Below are 22,815 nucleotides of genomic sequence, written 5' to 3' on the forward strand. Positions count from 1 at the left end.
TCATCCACATATGTGCCACCTGGAATAATTGTTTAAAATATAGTTACTGTGAGTATGATACCAGGAGTTCATTAATCACATCAATCTAGTTACTGTAAGATATGGTTTATATATTTGTGTCAGTGTTAACATTTTCAGTTAACAATGCTATTGATAACACTATGCCATCAACACACTTTCTTATTCACTTCACTTTTCATTTGAAACAAAGCTCTTACTCTTTGGGTCAAATACGAGGGTGGGAACGTAAATAATGGCAACCTTTTATTCACAACCGATACTAAAGAGTTACAGGTTTGCACCTGTTACTGTTCTTCAAAGTAGTCACCAGCATTGTGTAGAACTCATTGTCAGCAATGTGGAAGGCATAGTATACCGTTATCAGACCATGTTCTGTTGATTGTGCGAATGGAGTGGTCTACTGCCTGTCGACTCTCTGGAACAGTTCTGAAGAGAATGCCACGAAATGGTTCCTTCATCTTTGGAATCAAACCTAAGTCACAAGGACTTTAGTACATGGAGTATGGTGGATTGTACAATACTTCCCAGTCCCATCGACAGAACAGAGCAGCCACAGCTTGCACTGTATGCGCTCGCGCATTGTTGTGCCATATGATGGGTGGTTTGCGGAGAAAGTTTCGCCAATTCTTTCGCAAAACTGCTCGCAGGTGATGCTCCAAAAATGAACAGTAATACTGTGCATTGATGGTCTGCTGTGGAGGAATGTAATGCATTACGATAACACCATCACAGTCGAACATCAGAATCACCATAACTTTAGACTGCTCCATTTGCACCATCAACAGAACAGGCTCTGCTAACAGTATACTACACCTTCCACATCACTAGCAAAGGGTTCTACACAATGCTGGTGACTACTTTGAAGGACAGTGACAGGTGCAAACATGTAAGTCTTTTGTATGAGTTGTGAATAAATAGTTTCCACTATTTATGTTAAACCCCTCATAAATCTTATAGTGAGAATATCTCAACAACACAAACTACATAAACACCACATGGATTAGGCCTTATGCTGACTGCTGCCTACAAGGCAGTACTCGGAGCAATCTATGAGCATTGGACATGTAATTGGCATGTTGCCAATCCCTCCTGCTATTATTGCTACTGGATGGATCCTGGTGAAGCCACTGCTTCTTTATTCAGGCAGCTCCTTGCTTGGCCTTATGAGTCTGAGTGGACCCTGTTACAGACCTCCCAACCCAAGAAAAAAATCTGAGGAAGGACTAAAAATCAAACTTGAGCCTTCTGCTCCAAAGGCAGTGACACTAACTGTCTGTCTAGAGATCAAGTAATTAGAATTTTTTTTTGATCGTACAATTATCTCTATCATCATCCACACAGAAACACAAAATATCATTTACTGCTTGTTTTCCTTCCACTAAATGATGCAGAATTATATTTCAGGGTTAGTCCTTGTATTCTCAGATGATGTTATTCACATGGCAATGAGGCATCCAGAAGAGCAGGGTATGTCATTTTGTGATGTATGTCTGAAATAGTATTCAAGTGCACCAGAAATGTAACTCTTGCATCCCTTTATGTTAATTCCATCATTACATTCCTGGTTCATCACATAAATGCAATTAATGAGAACTGCAAGAATCAGTCAGTAGGAACTAATTTAATAACTGATTGCCTCTTGAATAATTGGTCATTAATGCAGATTATAATTTTCACATTACAATTCACATTTGATTTAGAGTGGACTTGCTACAGAAATCTCAGTTTTTCACATTTATAACGAAAATCTTTCTGGTGACACATTCTTTTATTTTGTTCAACAGTTTTCTCAGTACCTTAAATAAAACCTTTCGTTGTATTCTGTTACTGAAACATACTACAGAAAATCATTGCATCTAGTACCAGTATGTCTCCAAACATATAGGATACATTAATGTATAATTTAATGGCATTGTCAAACTATTTTCAAGAACTGAGGTTCTTCACAGTAAGGTGTATCTGACTGAAATAATGAGGTTTGTGGCAGATGAAGGATACAACTTATCCTTCCAAACTAATGTATTTGGTGGTTTAGGCATAAGTCGACTTTGACAGGATTATTTGTGTATGTGTGTGTGTGTGTGTGCGTGTGTGTGTGTGTGTGTTCTAATGGCTGGCATATTATCTCAATAACAGTGAGAAAATCGTCACTTGAAGAGAGTATATCCCATTAACATAACTAAGCTGACACTCAAAACAGTATAGTTCAATGGATTAAACATACATAGCCTATGATGGAGGAGTTAAGTCATCTACTATCACTCAGTAAGGTAGAGTTGAAGTAAGAGTCGATTAATTTATTTTACTGACAGCATGAAGTACCTGGCATTTATGTGATGTATTTTAATATGTAAACCTAATTATCTGAATGGTGGTATTGTAATGCATTCTTTGTTATATAAACTAATGTATGTCTGCTTCATATGTCATTTATTTGTCTTAATATATTTGTGAAGATCCGTGATATAACTGTCAGATATTTCATACCTCCTTTTCAACAACTGAAGTAACTAGTACATGTTTACTTCTCTAGGTTGCTGTTGTACCAACAGAATATGGACATGCATTTCATATAGAAGTTTTAGATGAGGATAAAGTATATGGATGGAGATTTAAGACAGAGCCTGAAGAGAAGCAACAGTTTCTTTTAGGAAATTTGTGTAGCCACCTCGTTCAGTTCAAGGAACATCCATTTGTAGGATGTTAAAAAAATGCATTTTGTGTGCAGGTTATGTTGCTTTCCTGTTATATCACACACCAAAATTATATATGACCATTGTGTGTAGTTTTGAGCAAGAAATACATTCTGGTATCTTCTGTTTTTTGCATTCACTTAAGTTACAAAGTATTATTTAAAGTACATCTGTCTATGAGTGTTATTTGAAAATTCATCTAATTTTTTAGCTCTGTGCCTCCCGTGTGAGATATAATAACACTTGCGTGCTCCAACAGTAGCTTTCAACAGATTAATTGTATGTTTGTTGTGTTTTTATTTTTTTCCAAAGTTATCTTTAAGGTTTCTTACACTATTGTAATTGCTGACACATTTTAATGAATATGTGATTAAATTTTTATGAGCAAATAAATGGGAACAGGTTATTGACACTTTGATGATTGTACTAGTGTTTAATATGCAGTGAGCTATGATATTTATGGATTTAAAAAGGCGTATAGCATTGTGGTCACTATTGATGCACATGATTTTCTTGTAGCTCACAATGTAGCAGCAGGTTAATTGGGGACACCCTTTTTTCGGTACACTACAAAAATTTACTTACTTTTAAAGAATTATCATGTAAATTCATGCTGCAAATATGTAAGCAACTAAAATTCTTATAAAAAGCAATAAAAATGACTGTAACTGATATTTGGGCTGTTGTCTCTTAAGGAGGTTTTAATTTATGAGTTGATTTATCCAGCTTCTGATACACTCGAGTGAAAGATTTAGTTTGACTATATCTCTCCTAATCTTGATTGATTTTTCTAATTCCACTTTTCCAATAATATACATGAATAATATCACATCCTTAACTAATTATCAGAAAGCTCATCCATTTAATTATTAATGCCACTGCCTGATGAAGTAGTTTCCTGTTGCAATGAAATTCTTGAAGTAAAACGTTTCTGAAAGTAAGAACAGTAAATTTTCTGACATAGTAATGTAAATGTTCCTTTATCATTGTCAAAGTCCTTAAGTTTTGTGTGTAAGGGACAACACCTTATTAAAGCTACCTTTTGTGGCATATTATAAGGTTCATGTGCTCCAGTGAGACTTTTGCCCATGCAAGTAATAGCAATGTACAGCTTCTAGAAATACCAGTCACGCTGAATACATTTGAAAAGAGAGGGTGACAAATTGTGTCCCACATCACAATAGTGCCTACCTGCATTGTCCATCCTGTTCATTAGTCTCGATGATCAAAGTGTTCTAGGACAGCTGTAAATTGATTTCCAGGAATTATACTAACAATGTACACTACAAAAACATTCAAGTAATGTGCCTTTTCCCACACTTATTATGACCACAAACATTATGATGACCAGATCCAGTTTCATTTCAGATGTAGTATGCAAGTAGGTAACCATCACTTTACTGTGTTACTGTTCAGAAAAGTAGCATTAATGAAGTAGGCACACTATAAAGTCAGAGTTCTTTCTTAACCCAGTCATAAAAGAATGCAGTGGCTGTGTAATAATAAAACAATGCACACATTGAAAACAAGTTTGTACAAAATCATACACTTTATCAAAGTTAATGTATTGACTGACGTTTATATCTTGAGTGAAAAATACTGGTGGCTGACTTTCATATAATGTTACAAACTGAAACATTCATGTATATTTTATTTATGTTTTACTTCATTGCTTGGCAGCCATGACTTTCACAGAGATTTTGAACACAGTGAGTGACACCAACAGCCTGACTGTTATGTGGTGGTGAATGCTATATAAAGACAGGTTTATGAATGTATTGTGACTCTGAAAATTTGATTTTGGTTTGAAAAAAGGCTAGAGTAGATTTAGTTAATTCAGATGGACTATATGTAATTACAGCAATCTTATTTAAAATATGTGGTGGCTTAGAAAAATACAAAAGATCATGGAACAGTGTTATAGCAGCCATTTTAGGAATAACCCTCTCAGAAGTACAGGGAACATATTTATGTTTACAATTGTTTCTGCCAAGTTCTACTAAACCTTAAATAATGGCTTAATAACCTAGTGATGGATATCATTTGGTCCAGGAAATTTAAATTGACAAAAGTATGGTGGTAAAAGTTGGACTCTAACAAGCACAATGGCTAAACTTGAAATGGAAAATCTAGGTATGTTTTAATTTTAACATTAAGTATGTGTTAAGTTAGCTAAGAGGCAAAGGAACTAATGATATTAGCTGCCAGTGGGCATCGATGTAAAACAGTGGGGATGTTGAAAATTTGTATGAGACTGGGATTCAAATCTGGGTCTCCTGCTCACTAGGCAGAAGTGCTGACCACTGCACCATCAGGAAACAGTTGTCATAACTATTGCACAGACTACTCTAGCATCTATCCTGTCAGATCCTTATTCTAAACTCCTCCACACACTGCTGATGCAGTGACACTTGCCCATTATCCTCATTACTCACAGTATTTCATTGATTCCTGTAACAGTTCAAGCATTATGTGCATATGCACTGAACTGATCATTCGGTGTCCCCACCTCAGCTATGTATGTGATGTCTGTTCATTCTGACATCTCCAAAAGAACCAACCCCATTGTGACCCTGCAGCCACTATGAAGCAAGATGTAAAGGAATGAGATTAGCTAGCCCTGGAGAATGGCGTATTGTATCACAGCTGTCCACAATACGAGCATGAAGAGTCTCTACATTTGGTAAAGGGGTTGCGTAGACAAGAGCTTTCAAATGCCCCCATAAATGAAAGTCAAGAGGGTTGAGGTCCGGAGAGCATGGAGGCCATGTAATTGGTCCACCTCTACCAATCCATCTGTCACCGAATCTGTTTTTGAGAAGTGTACGAACACTTCGACTGAAATGTGCAGGAGTTCCCTCGTGCATGAACCACATTTTGTGTCATACGTGTAAAGGCACATGTTCTAGCAGCACAGGTAGAATATCCCGTATGAAATCATGATAACGTGCTACATTGAGAGTAGGTGGAAGAACATGGGGCCCAATCAAGACATCACCTACAGTGCCTGCCCAAACGTTCACAGAAAATGTGTGTTGATCATGTGATTGCACAATTGCGTGCGGATTCTCGTCAGCCCACACATGTTGATTGTGAAAATTTACAATTTAATCACTTTGGAATGAAGCCTCATACGTAAAGAGAACATTTGCACTGAAATGAGGATTGACACAGTGTTGAATGAACCATTCGCAGAAGTGTACCTGTGGAGGCCAGTCAGCTGCTGATAGTGCCTACACACGCTGTACATGGTATGGAAACAACTGGTTCTCCCGCAACAGTCTCCATAGAGTGACGTGGTCAACGTTACCTTGTACAGCAGCAACTTCTCTGACGCTGACATTAGGGTTATTGTCAACTGCATGAAGAATTGCCTCATCCATTGCAGGTGTCCTCGTCATTCTAGGTCTTTCCCAGTCTCGGGTCATAGGCTGGAATGTTCCGTGCTCCCTAATATGCCGATCAATTGCTTCGAACGTCTTCCTGCCAGGACACCTTCATTCTGGAAATCTGTCTCGATACAAACATACCACGCTACGGCTATTGCCCCGAGCTAATCCATAAATCAAATGGGAATCTGCCAACACCGCATTTATAAACATTGCACTGACTACAAAACCACGTTCGTGATGAACACTAACCTGTTGATGCTACATACTAATGTGCTTGATGCTAGAACTGTAGAGCAATGAGTCACATGTCAACACAATCACCAAATTCAACATTACCTTCCTTCAATTGGACCAACTGGTGGTGAATCGAGGAAGTACAGTATATGCTGACAAAACTAAAATGAGCTCTAACATGGCAATTAAGCGTTTCCAGACACATGTCCACATAACATCTTTTCTATATTTGTGTGTGAGGGATGTTTCCTGAAAGTTTGGCCGTACATTTTTGTAACACCCTGTATAAGTGGTGTCTGTTCTTTCAGATGTGTCTGAAAGAATAAATGTCACATATATAATTAAGGTGAGGACAGGCTCTGATCACTTCAGTGCAGATGCACACCACGCTCAAAATCTTACCAGAATCATCAAAATACCATGAGTAATGAGGATAACTGGCAATGGGCACTGCATCAGTAGTGTGTGGATAGGTTGTGAATTTGGGTCTGACAGGAGGCGTGCTATGGTAGTCCACGCAGTTTGCGATGAATATTGTGCCCAGATGGCGCAGTGGTCAATGCATCATCCTAGTAAGCGGGAGACTGGTGCTCAAATCCTGGTCCAGCACAAACTTTCAACTTTCCCCATTGATTTATATCAGTGTCCACTAGCCGCTAGTGAAATTAACTCCTTTGCATCTTGATTCATAGTGGCTGCTGGATCAAAGTGGTGTCTGTCCTCTTGGACATTTCCAAAAGAACAGAACCACATGTTTAAGTTAACTAGTTTCAGTTAAATCAAAATATGTTACCATAAAGTCTGGATGTCAGTCTCCATACATAGAGAAATCTATTAACTCAAAATGTTTTCCCCCTTGTGTACTCTAGAGATGGATTTTCAAGTAGTGTTTAATAAACATGTTTTTAAACAAAAGTAATTACAGATATGCAGTCAGCTCATCTTAAGACTAAAACTACGTTAATGAAACTGAAAGGAATCTGTATGAAATAATAAATGGATAGCTTTGTTTTGAGACTACCTGTACATGTTACAGAGAATCAGAATGAAAACGCATTAATAATTAGTTAAAAGATGGGAGATTCCAGTATGCTCTGTGTCATCACTCCCAGCAGGGTTGGGGATTTTCTCTGCCCAGGGACTGGGTGTTTGTGTTGTCCTCATCACCATCATCATTCATGATAGTGGCTAGATTAGTCTGTGTAAAACACAGGAGTGTGAAAAAATTGGGACTTTGTATGGGTGCCGATGACCACACAGTTGAACACCCCACAAACCAAACATCATCACCATCATCATCTGTTTCATCACATCCCCTCACCTCACTCACCTTTTTTTATGTATACAGATTGATATTCACAAAACCTGACTGGAAATTCGATGGGAGGTGGCTGGTTTTTAAATACTCTTCTAAAGTCATAATAAACAAGGACAATTCAATTAATCGGATAATAAGAATATCACAAATATGTCATTAAATTGGCGATATACAAATGTTGGACAGTTTTATAGACATTACATATATATGCATATTGAAAATTTCTTTAAAAAATACAACTCCTTTTGCAACAATTTTTACTTTATTGCGAGGTATAGCCTCTCATTTCAAAGATCAGAGATATGGCTCCATTTCCCAAGCACTTATCTCAGTGCCTATGGTTTCATTCATTCTCAGCATTCAGATACACGTAAAAGTTTAGCCAACATACTATGTCTGTAATGCAATATGTATTACTCCTAAACTTGAAAAAAATTATTCATACAATGTTGTGGATCTAATACAGGGCATAATTACATATGATACAACAACTGTTACATAATTAAGCATAAACTCATTTATAAAGGATGGGAAAAAAGCACTCGGTCATCAGGCCACATATGGCCCAGCGGAACCATCCAACCGCCATGTCATCCTCTGCTGAGGATGCGGATAGGTGGGCATGTGGTCAGCACACCCCTCTCCCTGTCGAAATGATTGTTTTCTTTGACCGGAGCCGCTACTATTCGGTCAAGTAGCTTCACAATTGGCATCACGAGGCTGAGTGCACCCCGATAACCACTTTCTCCAGTTATGAATACTTAACCATGAGTTCATGCCACAAGATTTAATGAATGTAACTTCCTACCATACCTGATACTAAATCCCTAAGCAATTGCGTCCTCAACCAACATTACATGTCTGCACTATACGCAGTGAATTACCTAAAACTGGCACTGCAGATATTTCCGAAATGGAAAGTGATATTGATGTCTGGTTCTCACAGAATGGATTGGTAGTCGTAGGCTCACATTGTTACCCAAGAAACAGAGTGTAGCAATACTTAGGAAGTGTATTTTTAGTGCAAACATATTATTTTTTTATTGTAACAATGCCTATTGGCATTATCAAAATAAAAGAAAGGCAAATGAGAATGTCTGTGGTGTTCACTGCAGGTTTCTAGTGTGAGTCATTTATGAGGTACATATTTTGAAAAGTTTCCACACTAACATTTGTTTGTGCCATTCAACTTGCATAGTTGGTATGTAGAATGTTACATTTGCTAATAGTGTGCTTGTGTGTTCCATAAGTGCATTGTGACATACTAGTCAGTTATTGAGTGACAGTCCAAGGAGTAGACCATGAGCGGGCAATGTTCTTGGTGTATGGAGAGTGTAGGAATAATGCAGTTTGTTCTTCTAGGGTGTATGTGGCAAGATATCCCAATAGACAACAAATATATTGGCAGTTATTTATCAAACTCTTCGGACAGTTATGTGAAAGCAGTAGTGTAACACCTACACAATGTAACAGAAGGAAACAAGCAACAATAGAAGACAAGGAAATTAATGTTTTGCTGCGGTTGCTGTTTAACCGCATGTTAGCTCCCTCAGCTCATAGACACATTTTTCATAGACAGAACACTGAATGTGCACAAGTATCACAGCCTCCTAATGTAACACCTTCCACGGATGCTAGAAGCTATTCCTCAGCTGAATAGGAGGAACCTGTGGTAATAACACAATGGCTGTCCAGCAGGTAGTGCAATAAGTACTACAGCGTGTCTTCACGAATTGTTATGAAATCATTGGGGTGGACACAGAGTACCTGTGAAGAATGCATGGCTTGCGTTTATCCCATTTATTTTTTGTCATCTTCTATTATGGTACTACCACCTCGTTTTCCTATTCCATTTACTGGCGCCACTACTTCCTGCCTTACTTGCCCGTTAGTGGCAGCAGCAGCACATATCAATAAGTGCACTGTCGTACCTGCTCTGTAGCTACTGATAATATTTCCAGCACATTGTGTGCCTGGCAGTCAGTTCGGGATGGACCAGCAGTGCAGTCAGGAGGCAGCAGCAGTGAAGTTGGGGATGGAGTGCCGGTGAGGTGCCGACAGCCGGTGCTCGCCAACCATTGGCAACAAACATGCACGTCCAACAGAGGGAGATTGGAGGGGGACAACCATTTGTTGGTCATTTGGTTGGTTGTCTCATCAGCCAATGTATATTTGGTCAATCACCACTTCCGAGCCTGGCCAGTTGGTCGTTTGGTGTGGAGTAGAGAGGAAATCTCTGCAGCATGTAGTTTGGCCAGGGCAGGTGCCAGTGTCCACACACGGTCGGAGTATGAGGGGCTGCTCCAATTGCTACGAGGCCCGTGGCTCATCAAAACCGTTCATGGAAGTTAAGTTATCCTGTCGCTTGGTCCATTGCCTGTCTGTCGGTTGGTTTGCCATCAGATTGTGAATGCTTGGCCTGACTGCCTGTCTCACCTAAGTGAGCGATAGTGTTTGAATTCCAGACCGACCCTCAAAGATCTGAGCGGCCTTGGGTGTGCCAGTGAAACCCCAGCTTTACTTACAGGTGGGACAAGTAGTTTTAATTGTGTAAAGGGACCATAATAATTGCTGTCAGTTACACTCGAACATACAACTTTATTATTTCATCAAACATTACAAGAGCCTGGCATGCTATAGTAACCTAGTTAATAAACAAAATAATACAAATGTCATTAGAGATAATACTGGAAGCACAGATCTGAAGTTTTTATCATGAGCAACAGTGTTTTCAGACATTCCTTGTATACTTGTAATATGAAGTTTTTATCAGTCACTGCAGAACGACAACTATATGATAAATCAATATGCTCCCATCCTGATCTATATGAACTAGGTGACAAATACGAATGATGTTGCTAGAATTGTTGTCTGTAATATAGTGATGAGGAAGTGAATGTTATACTAGTGTGATGACATTTCTGTAAGGTAATTTTATTTTTGCTGATGCAATTTCATAGTGACTTGTAAAAGAAGAAGATATATGATAGTAAAAAGAGAGAAATGCAAATGTGTTATGGCTTTGCATGATGATGATGTTGATTATTGTCATGAAAATGATTATACCTACATACACAGTGAATCACCACAAGTGTTACAGCAATTGAAAGTGTCATTGATGTACGGTTTTCATACAATGCATTGGTAGGCAGTGGCTCCTATTGTTAGCCAATCAATAGATTGTGATAATAGATAGAAAACATATTTTTTCTGAAAACATATCCTCAATTAAATGGAACAATGTCTATTGACATTAACAGACAAAAAGTAGGGTAAATTAGAATATCAGTGGTGTTCGTTACAGGATTCTAGTACAAGTCATTTATGAGATATCTCATTTTCAAAAGTTCCCACACCAACAGTTGTTCAATACCTGTGATAACATGCACTAAAGAACAATGCCAATGCACTCACTAGTTATGTAGATCCTGCCCACTACAGAGACAGTTGAATATCACAGGTTGTATTTATATGAGAACTGAGAGAGACAATACATGCTTCCTGTCTGCACATGTGCTAGTATTTCAACAGAGATGCCTGAGCAGGTTGCAGTAATACATTTTCGCGTATCATTGGGTGTAGTTGATATGTCCTTGCTAAGAGCTTTCCCTACAGAAAAAAGTCTATAGGTGTCAGATCCCGTGAACAGGCCAGCCAAGGTACAGGTTGAGCCATGCCCGGCTTGCGTTTATCCCTTTTTATTTGTTGTCTTCTTGTGTTATGGTACTGCTGCCTCGTTGTCTTTTTCCATTTACTGAGGTCACTACTTCCTGCCTTACTTGCCTGTGAGCAGCAGCAGCAGCGCATATCAATAAGTGCACCGTTGTGCCACCTCTGGAGCAACCGGTAGTATTTTTTTTTTAACACACAGCTTTAATCTTTGGACTTAATTATCAGCTGAAAGCCGCTCTCTGATTTAAAAAGTCTGATGGCTAATAAATTAAAATGCAAGCATAATCAGAAATTTAAAAGACAAGCCTTATCTTGCAACAGTGCTTTATTTAGGCTGAAGGCCCAGAGAATCTGAGATTTTCAGAGCCCAACACTTAAGGCTAAACAACATCTAGTTAAAAAAAATCATTAGTAAAAGTCAACCAAAACAGAAATTTAAAAGGAAAAGCCTTATCTTAGAACAGTTCTTTAGTTAGACTGAAGGCCCAAAGAATCAGAAAAAAAAGTTGAAATGACTCTGAGCACTATGGGACTTATCGTCTGAGGTCATCAGTCCCCTAGAACTTTGAACTACTTAAACCTAACTGATCTAAGGACATCACACACACCCATGCGTGAGGCAGGATTCAAACCGGCAGAATCAGACACTTCAAGAGCAAACAAGTTAAATTCAAATTGGCTGAAAACCTAAGACTTAAAACTCCATAACATTAATCATTTTTTAAATACCAAAGGCCTTATGTGAACAGTTCATTAATTTAGGCTGAAGGCCTTAAGAGCAAAACAAGTCAAATTCAAAATTGACTGAAGTCACAACACTTAAAATTCAACATCATTAAAATTTTTAAAATGCCAAAGGTCTTACATGAAAATTTTCCTTAAATTAAGCTGAAGGCCTAAGGAATTCTACGTCTTAATGGCAAAACAACCTTAAATAAAAAAAGAAAATAACGGCTAGAGACCATACATGTACGAACAACAAGAACAAATAAAAAGAAAGGCAGTACACCCAAGGGCGCTCAGGTGTTAGAGGGTTGGCCTGGAATTCAAACACTAATGCTCTCCTAGGTGAGACAGGCAGTCGGGCCAACCATTCACAATTCGACGGTAACCCAACTGACAGACAGTCAACGGACCAAGCGACAGGATAACTTAACTTTTGTGTCCGATATCGGTAAGCCACGGGCCTCACATTCCGACTACACTGCTGGTCCATCCCAAACTGACTGCCAGACATCCAACGACCCCGAAATACTATCGGTTTCTCCATAGGTGGTATGACAGTACACTTATCGAAACACACTGCTCCTGCTGCTTACGGGCAATTAAGGCAGCAAGTAGTGACCCCAGTAAATAGTATAAGAAACGAGACAGCAGTACCATAACACAAGAAGACAACAAATAAATAGAATAAACATGAGCCGTGCACAGCTCAACCTGTACCTTGTCTGGCCTGTTTACTGGATCTGACACCTATAGACTTTTTTCTGTAGGGAAAGCTCTTAGCAAGGACATATCAACTACACCCAATGATACGCGACAATGTATTACTGCAACCTGCTCAGGCATCTCTGTTGAAATACTAGCACATGTGCAGTAGTCATTATATACCAGACAGGAAGCATGTATTGTCTCTGTCAGTGCTCATTTTGAATACAACCTGTGATATTCAACTGTCTCTGTAGCGGGAAGGATCCACATAACTTGTGAGTGCATTGGCATTGTTCTTTAGTGCATGCTATCACAAGTATTGAACAACTGTTGGTGTGGGAACTTTTGAAAATGAGATATCTCATAAATGACTTGTACTAGAATCCTGTAACGAACACCACTGATATTCTGATTTACCCTACTTTTTCTCTGTTATTGTCAATAGACATTGTTCCATTTAAATAAGGATATGTTTGCAGAAAAAATATGCTTTCTATGTATTATCACAATCTATTGATTGGCTAACAATAGGAGCCACTGCCTACCAATGAATTGTATGAAAACTGTATATCAATATCACTTTCAATTGCTGTAACACTTGTGGTGATTCACTGTGTATGTAGGTATAATCATTTTCATGACAATAATCAACATCATCATCATGCAAAGCCATAACACATTTGCATTTCTCTCTTTTTAGTATCATATATCTTCTTCTTTTACAAGTCACTATGATATTTCATCAGCAAAAATAAAATTACCTTACAGAAATGTCATCACACTAGAATAACATTCACTTCCTCATCACCATATTACAGATAACAATTCTCAACATCATTCGTATTTGTCACCTAGTTCATATAGATCAGGATGTGAGCATATTGATTTCTCATATAGTTGTTGTTCTGCAGTGACTGATAAAAACTTCATATTATAAGTATACAAGGAATGTCTGAAAATACTGTTACTCATGATAAAAACTTCAGATCTGTGCTTCCAGTATTATCTCTAATGACATTTGTATTATATTGTTTATTAACTTGGTTATTATGGTATGCCAGTGGAAACCAAACTAAGTAAGTCCCATTAATATGTAAAAACTACAAAGTCTTAATCAGGTCCAATAGAACATGGTAGCAAATCATTAGATACCATTTAATAAAATCATTCAGTGAATATGCAGTTTATATCCTAAAATTACTTACATCACAGCCAAAAATTCAAAGTCCATATTACAAACAAGGTAAGAGAACAAAATAATTTTTTCACACGCAAATATAAATCTGTATGAAATAATAATATAACCTCAAAAACAATTACTTTAAAATTTTTCAGATATAACTAATAATCAAGAAAACTCTTTCAATAAGAGGCAAAATAATGTTGCAGAACTAACCAGCCAGGAGGTCTCCATGGCCTCTCATTTAATTAATCTGTGGAATTCTTTTCCTTGGTAAGTCAAATACAAAGCTAATTTTGTTGACACACTTTCCATGAATATACACAATGTAACGGTTACTGCACATTTTAAGTTCATATTTTCTTTTAAGTTTATTGACAAACCAAAACTGTCTACTTTTCTACCACAAACAGACATGACTATGGGAAATGTCTTAAAGATTTTTCGACTTCATCACTTTTCTACATCTTTATTCTTCATCTTTACATATTTATTTGCCAACATGATCAGGCTGTAAGAACCACGTTTCTGCCGACAAGAGACCAGTTTGTTGATACCGTCACTGTAGAATGTTTGACTTCATTGTCAGAGGCACAACCTACCTCCACTTACACTGCTTTATCACTGCCAAAATGAAGTCTTCAAAGGTGTTCTTTAAGTTTTGAAAACAAATGAAAGTCAGATGGGGTGAAATCAGGACTGTATGGAGAACGATTGAAGATAGTGACTGTTTGGTATGTTCCCCCAGATCAACCAACGAACCATAACATGAGTTTGTGTGACTTGTATAGATTCAGGTGCAAGGATACATTTAGGGGCAAATTATCCCTCTAACCCTTCCCCTAACATATTGTTATGCTAATTGATTTATAACCCCATGGGGATAATCCTTCCTTCTGGGAAACCCTCACCTCTCTGGCAAATGCCCCTCCCCTTCTCTGATACAAGCACACTTAACGTTACACACAGCCACAGTACATGCAACAACTCAGACACTTCTAGGGTAGAGTGTTGTAGCTCGTGTCAGCATAATGGGGAGATCGATCCAGTAATATGCATAACATGAATAGTGGGGTAGTAGTAGCATGGGCACATTTTGTTTGTGTGGCTTGCATGCGTACAGGGGCAAATTATCCCTCTTCCTCCTACATGTAACATATTATAATACTAATTTATGATCTCCTGGGGATAATCCATCCTTCTGAGAAACTCCAACCCCTCCTCATTCCTCTCAGTTCCAACATCCCACTGAAAAACCCCAATCCCCTCCTCCCTCTCACCAATACATGCACACATCATGCGAATTGATAACCCCTTGAAGTAATCTGTCCTGAAAACCTCCCATCCTCCCCCCCCCCCCCCGCCCTCATTCTCTTCATCCACCACCTCCCCTCTGGCAAATCCTCAATCCCCACTCCCCCTCACTTGTGCAAAAACACATTTTTTATAAAATTAATTGACTAATTAATATGATTAACTATGATGAACTGACCAAATACTGTAATTAACTACTCTGCCTCTAGAGAACCCCTAGCTGTCGCCCACCCTCCCCCACATCCCCCTCTGGAAATTAGCGGGAAAGTACTCAGTCTGTGCTGAGCTGCTGGAGAGGAAGGACGTAAGTAGTTTATTTTATTTATTTTAGGTGCTACCCTGTTTGGAAATTAGCGGGAAAAGCTCAACTCCTCCCCTCCTCTCCTCTCCTCACCACCTACCTGGAGAAATGACAGGCTCAGTCTGTGTCTTATTGGACAATTTTCGTGTATGCTCACTTTAAAATTTGGGGATCGGACGAGTTGGTCCACAGTGCCACCACCAGAGGACTTCCCACTCCTGCCTATCGCTCCCACTCTCCCCACCCCTTCTAGAAAAAGTTGATTGGAAAAATCGCTCAATATGTGCTGAGCTGGCACATTGGAAGGATTCCACTAAAGGCAATTCAACAACATTGCAAAGGGCAGCTGTCAGCTTTATTTAGCTTCCAAGGCTTGCAGTTTGTTTCCGAAAATGGATGTATGTAAACATTTTATGCTCTATTAAAACGCACATTTCCTTCCATGTCCATGTGCTAATCATGTTGTTCTGTCTGTGGTACATCTAAATATAAATTTCTATATCCATGAACGTGTAATAAGACAAAACGGAAGAGACATGTCCATTAAGTAAGGATATTAGCTTGTAAATGTTCAAACAATCAAAGAAATTCACTCCTACAGAGAGCACTTGTTTATTTACATAACATGAAATATTACATAAACTATATCTGTTAATGTAATAAGAAAGTCCCTTAGCCTATTAGATAACGTGAAAGTTGAAACAAAAATCTGGGCCCAATTGGTCACCAACCCACTACCAGCTGTTTTGTAATGTGGCACTTCTACCAGATGCTCTGTTCTGAAGCTCTGTAATGAACGACCTATTTTATGTTACAGTCTTTTCAAGAATTTAAACACTGATTTGTTATTAACCGAAATTTAATTATAACAAATCGTAGCAAGAACAACATGTTTTTCTTGAATCTTCAATGTTCTGTAGCTTTAAAAAGTTGTACTTGAATAAAGTGCGAGTTATAACTAGAAAATAACTAGATACGAAAGTAGTTTAACCATTTTCACATCATTTTATCATATTTTGTTACAGTAACTGCAGTCTAATACGTGCTGTATCATGCAGCCACAGTTACAGTATGCATGGTTTCTCCTATAGGGTGGTACTGTTCATCATATGTCAAGCCCTATTGCCCTCTCCTGCCAAGGTAATTGGTAATGTTGTGTCCGATTCACTTCTCTTGTTGACTCTTCTTGTAGTGGATGCAATACAGCGTTGCACACAACGGTTCTATATTTTAATCTAGAGGTTGCTGACATGGTGTCTACTTATGGAAAGGCAAATGGCAATGGGAGGCGGGCAGCCAGGATGCGTCAAAAAACCTATCCCCACTGTTAACAAGCACAGCATTCATTGTTTTCAACAGCATTTTGCGATTTGTCTGCGACAGGGTCATTTCAGGAAGCAGGAAATTATGAAGGTACCATCCGAAATGTTCAGACACCATACTTGGAGGAAAATGTGATTAACACTGTGGAAGGCGACCGCCATGTCAGTACCAGGTAGTTGGCCTTATTTGCGACCGACTTTCCGCATCAGAAGCAGTTTTGTCACTGGTTGCTTCACCAGGCACCCGTAATTTCTGTCATCCATCCTTTTCATAGATGATGCTACCTTCATGCGGACTGAGATCTTCAAATTTCGTAATGTTCATCTGTGGGATAGCATGCAGAACCCCCTAGTATGGTGACAGCAAATCGTCAGCATTGGTGGAGCCAGAATGTTGGACCGGGATAATTGGTGACTGTATTTTGGAATGAGCCTTCCTTCCACATCGTCACTTTGCAGTCATCTAAACGATCAAATAGTAAACCAATACTTAGTATGTGTTTGGCGGCTTTTGTGATCAAGGGGAAATTACATCCGAACGTAAGTGGTGACAGATTCATTTCGTAAACAGCTGCACAATATAGCAATGCAAGATTTCAACTGGACATGCTATAGTGTAGAAACCGGACAGGGAATACGGCTGTAACAATACGTCCCCTCATCGGCAGCCCTACGTGGACCCTAGAATTTTCCTTGCTGTTCTATCGATAGTGATGTTGATTACAGTACACCAACCCGCGTTGGTGATGCCTTTCCAAGCATTACGGCCGCGGGTGCGGTATTAATTATTTGAACACAGTTTCAGACACCTGTCCTTCATAACATGTGTTTGAGAGAATCTTGGCAACACCTTCCAGAAGCGCTGATGCAACGACTTTCTCAGATAATTTCCTAGGACTGAGGAGAATGGAGACATATAGCAAGTGGGACTGTAGGTAAATCATAATTTTTTTTCTGGCGTTGTACAAATATAAAAGATAACTGCACTGTATGCGTAAAATATGTATATATTGCAGTGTAATGTTACTGTGGCTTATGTTGTGGCATGACCAGAGAAAATGAGTGTGTATCCTATCGTGCTGGACGTAAAGATTAAGGACATTGATAACCACGAGGATTTTTTATGTGGAACATTATGTGCGCTGAGATTCGTTGCAGAGGAAACATTACCTGTACGTCGATCGGTGTCAGACTGCAGCAGCAATCGTAATATTTAATTGTAGTTAGATTGTTAAATATTCTTGTGAGTCTTATATGTATTTTATGATCGGTAGACAACTTTTGCCGGGTTTAACTGTCAGTGCAATGAAACAATCTGTACAAAATAATTTTGCCTCTGAAAGTTTTGTCTGCATATAACAACGGCCGATGGTGCTCCCAGACCGGCAATTTAACGGGTAAATACACTGATGGACAGGTTGTCCTGAAGCATTGCAACATCTCTAGGCGGTGGACCGAATCACAGCTATGTGTCATCAAACCAGCAACGGTACCTAGGTGAACACGTATGTTGATAGGAATTTCTCAAATGTAAAGTATGAAAGAAATGTCAGCGCCTCATCCTTCCATAGCCGAACTGTCGTGGAGTAGCTTTGCTGGGAGCGCCAGTGCACCCGGACTCCGGTGTCAGAGTCAGGAGTCGGTCGGCAGGAGGTGATTTTAATTATTAGCGATCTTTTGTTTAAACTATATTCCATCTAAATATATAATTTGCTAGCCACCAAGCGGTGTTTGGTGGAGGGCGCTATTCGCACCAAAGCTATATTTCCCTCTTTCTGTTCCATTTGTCTGAACGCCTCAGTTCGAGCTCCAATTTTCCTTATCTTTGAATGGAGATCATTGCGCCATATGAATGTTGGCGGTAGTAATATGTGTTCTACATCCTCGGTGAACATAGGATTTGGAATTTAGTGAGCAGCCCCTTGCATTTAGCATGTCATCTCTCTGCAAGTGTGTCCCACTTCAAACTTTCAATGACAGTTGTAACGCTCTCGAGATGGTTAAATGTACTAATCAAGGATCTTGCAGTTCTTCTCTGAACCTTCTCAATCTCTTTAATCAGACACAACTGGTAAGGGCCCCCATACAGACAAACAATACTCTATGACCCATAGGATGTTCAGGCCCTCAGTCCGGAACCGCACGGCTGCTACGGTCGCAGGTTGGAATCCTGCCTCGGGCATGGATGTGTGTGATGTCCTTAGGTTAGTTAGGTTTAATTAGTTCTAAGTTCTAGGGGACTCATGACCACAGATGTTAAGTCCCATAGTGCTCAGAGCCATTTTGAACCAATAGGATGCTGTTAATTTAAAAAAACTAAGCCATACGTATCAAGAATATCGATTTAACTAATTTGCATAAATTTTTTATATCAACGTGGTATTAGTGGTAAAATAGTTAAGGGTAGGCTGCGTGTGACTGAGTGACATGGAGCAGAACAGCAGGTTAAGTGCAGAACACTAAGTTAATTTTAATAATTTTTATGTGAAATGCAGTACAATGGTTTAAGGGGGTGGGGGTGACATGGAAAACCACTTAAAAGAACAATAGGTTAAGTGCCGACAAAGGGCCAAACATTAGGTTAAGACACCCAGAGTACAGTGCCGAACATTAGTGTATGCAACATGTTTGCCCCATGTAATTGCTTCTTGCAAGACCTTGATGATTCCAAATGGCAGAGAATGGTGAGTAAGAGAAATCCAATCCCCACAAACTGAATTTTTTTATAAATAAACAATATACCCTTTCCATATATTCCATACTATGTCTAAATTGTTTAAACAATATTCAATACAGAGCAATCGAATACCCTCCATTTTCCTGCCAATTCCTAGGAGAAGATGGTGGTCAGATGACTTAGGTTAGTGGAGGTGCCCTTTTTTATGTAGACCGCATGGAGCAGTATGCTCCTACATCTGTGTCCAGTAGCAGAGTGTCTTCGCAGGATGGCACTCTGTAGTCACCAAGGTGACACCTTTTCATTTTTTCCTCGTCATGATGCCTCTCGAATGGAAAATTTGTGGCCTTCAATCTGACAAAGACGATTCACGGCTGCTTTTAGAAACTCAGTGTCCACTCATACTCTGCCTTCTGAGCGCTTTGAGCTTTCACATTTTTTCCTGGTCAGTTTTGACCTTCCGCCAAAAGTCAGCATTCCATCTCATGGGGGAGTCATGCTGTTCATATGGGATGACATTCATAGTCGACCCATCTCCCTGACCACCGATCTTCAAGCTGTTGCAGTTCGCCTTTTCCTTCCTCATTTGACTTTTTCCCTTTGTACCAATTACTTCCCTCCATCATTCGATGTCACCAGGGCCAACTTCCTCCAGCTTGTTGGACAGATACCTCACCTACTTCTGCTGCTCGGTGACTTTAATGCACACCATCCCACTTAGGGTTCACCAAGAACCTGTCTGAGAGATACTCTCTTCGCTGACCCTTTAATCAATTTAACATTTTAACACAGGAGCACCCATGTTTCTTTCAGACTGCTCATACACCTATTTCCATTTGGACCTATCCTCCTGCACTGCCCTTCTTGCCCAACATCTCGAGTGGTCTGATCTTACTGACACCTACTCAAGTGACGATTTCCCATATGCTATTCATTTGCTGACTCCTACCCCACCTACGTGCACATTCAAATGGCAGCTTACTAGGCCTGACTGGAGGATATAGCTGATAATGGTGATGATGATGATGAGGTCCCATGCTCTGAGCATAGGGAACGATGCGGTAGACCCACACCGCCGACTAGGCAAGGTCCTAGCGGAGGTGGTTTGTCATTGCCTTCCTCGGACCATAATGGTGATGAATGATGACGAAGAAGACAACACAACAACACCCAGTCACCTTGAGGCAGGGAAAATCCCTGACCCCACTGGGAATCGAACCCAGAACCGTGTGCACGGGAAGCAAGTATGCTATCACAAGACCACGAGTTGTGGACATATAACTGAGAAGAGGGTATGTATTAATGTCGAAAATAAAAAGGTTCAAGCTTGTTTTGCATGGTCAATCCTGGCTTGAGAGCGAAATTACATTTAAAATCCGCAGCACACATATCAATATGATAGATACCTTGACATTTATAAGTGTTATAACTTTGATGGTACTGAGGTCCCGACCAAGACCCAGAATATGCCTAAATTTGATGTGCACTATACCGGAATATTGGGTCATATTTATGTCCTGGAGAACAAAAGCAACACAGATGAGCAGAACAAGCATATGGTTACCAGCCCTTCTCCATTTCTCAAAATTTGCTGGCGAGCATAAGATGCATGTAAACACGCTCTTATTCTGCTATGAGAATAATAAGAAAGACAATTATCCCTGTGTTTGGATCAAAGATATGTCCTGACTCCTTTCTGGCCATCTGAGCAAGCATGATGATTAAGAGTATATTTGCTTAAGATAGCTCAGTGCCTTTTCCTCAGACAAGTTATTGGCAATACATCTAGTAGATTGCACTTCCAAGCGCGTGGTACGTGTTATTATGGCTACTGAGGAACAGAAATTCACAAAGTTTGAAAATGCTTCCCATCAGGAGCAATGCCTGTGTGTAGTGTATGCCGACTTCGAATGCCTCTTTGCTCCTGTGACCCACTGTGATGGTGACCGTATGGCCTCACATATCACCTTTAGAGAAAAACGTATACAAGGATTGTCTGTAAAGTTAAGTCTCCAACAAGCTCCCGTCAAGATGGAGCGAGCTAGCTTAAATCTGACAACAGCGTCATGTTCTTCACTTCCCACACCACTATTCTTGCCAGTCCCCACCTCTCTGCGACGCTCATTGTTGGCGTAGCCGTCGTTAACGATGGAAGGGAAAATCGACGCTCCCACTAAGTGTGAATTGCAGTCTTTGATTAGATTTCTGTGGTTTACGGAGTCAAACCCTATTAAAGTCCATCCCCAGTTGACCGATGTGTACGGAGAAAAGCATATGGACGTAGGAAATGTGCGTAGGTGGTGTGTGGAGTTCACAGATGGCCATACAAACATTCACGACGAGACCGGCTTCGGGCGTCCATGAGTTTCAGACGAGACAGTGACGAAAGTCGAAGAAGTTTTGCTTGCAGGTCAGCGTCTGACTGTGAAGGGGACGTGCCGCAGATACTCACTGATGAACACAAAAATAAGAGTATCAAAAGTGCCAGCAAGTTTCTGCACCGTTGCTGGGAAGAGGATGAGGAATTTTTTGATTTAGTTGTAAATGGGGGCGAGACCTGGGCCCACTACTTCACGCCAGAGACCAAGGAACAATCAAAAGAATGGCGGCATTACAGTTCTCCAAATAGCAAGAAGTTCAAGCAAATGCCGTCAGTAGGGAAGGTAATGGCTTCGGTGTTCTGGGATAGGAAAACGTTCTCCTGGTCGATTACCTAGAAAGAGGCACAACAATCAATGCGGCAAGGTGCTGTGAGAAACTAAAAAAGCTATGCCGCGCTATACAGAACAAAAGGAAGGGTAGGATGACAAAGGGAGCTTGTTTGGACCATGACAATGCGTGCCCTCAACTCGCCAGCAACAACAGAGATCTCATGGCCAAATTCGGGTGGAAAGTCATTGACCATCCTCCATTGAGCCCCGATTTGTTCCCCAATTTGAAACAACACTGAAGCAGGGTGGGGGTGGGGGGGATGAAATTCTGAAGCGATGAAGAGCTGAAGGCAGCTGTCCATTCCTTCCTGCACGAATCGGCAGGAGAGTGGTACCACTTGGGTATGAAACAACTTCTGGAGCGTCTCCAGAAATGCCTCCATCATGACGGGGATTACGTTGAAAATCAACTAAAAATCCAAGCTTTCAGAATCTGTTCTTGGTTTTGCAATAAAATGATGTCAGGTATGTGAAAAGTCGCTGGAAGCCTTAATTTACGCACAACCTTCGCACCATTTGTGGCAGCGTACTCAATTGCATCGTGCTATG

This window comes from Schistocerca gregaria, chromosome X (assembly GCF_023897955.1).
Source record: "Schistocerca gregaria isolate iqSchGreg1 chromosome X, iqSchGreg1.2, whole genome shotgun sequence".
Taxonomy (NCBI): domain Eukaryota; kingdom Metazoa; phylum Arthropoda; class Insecta; order Orthoptera; family Acrididae; genus Schistocerca; species Schistocerca gregaria.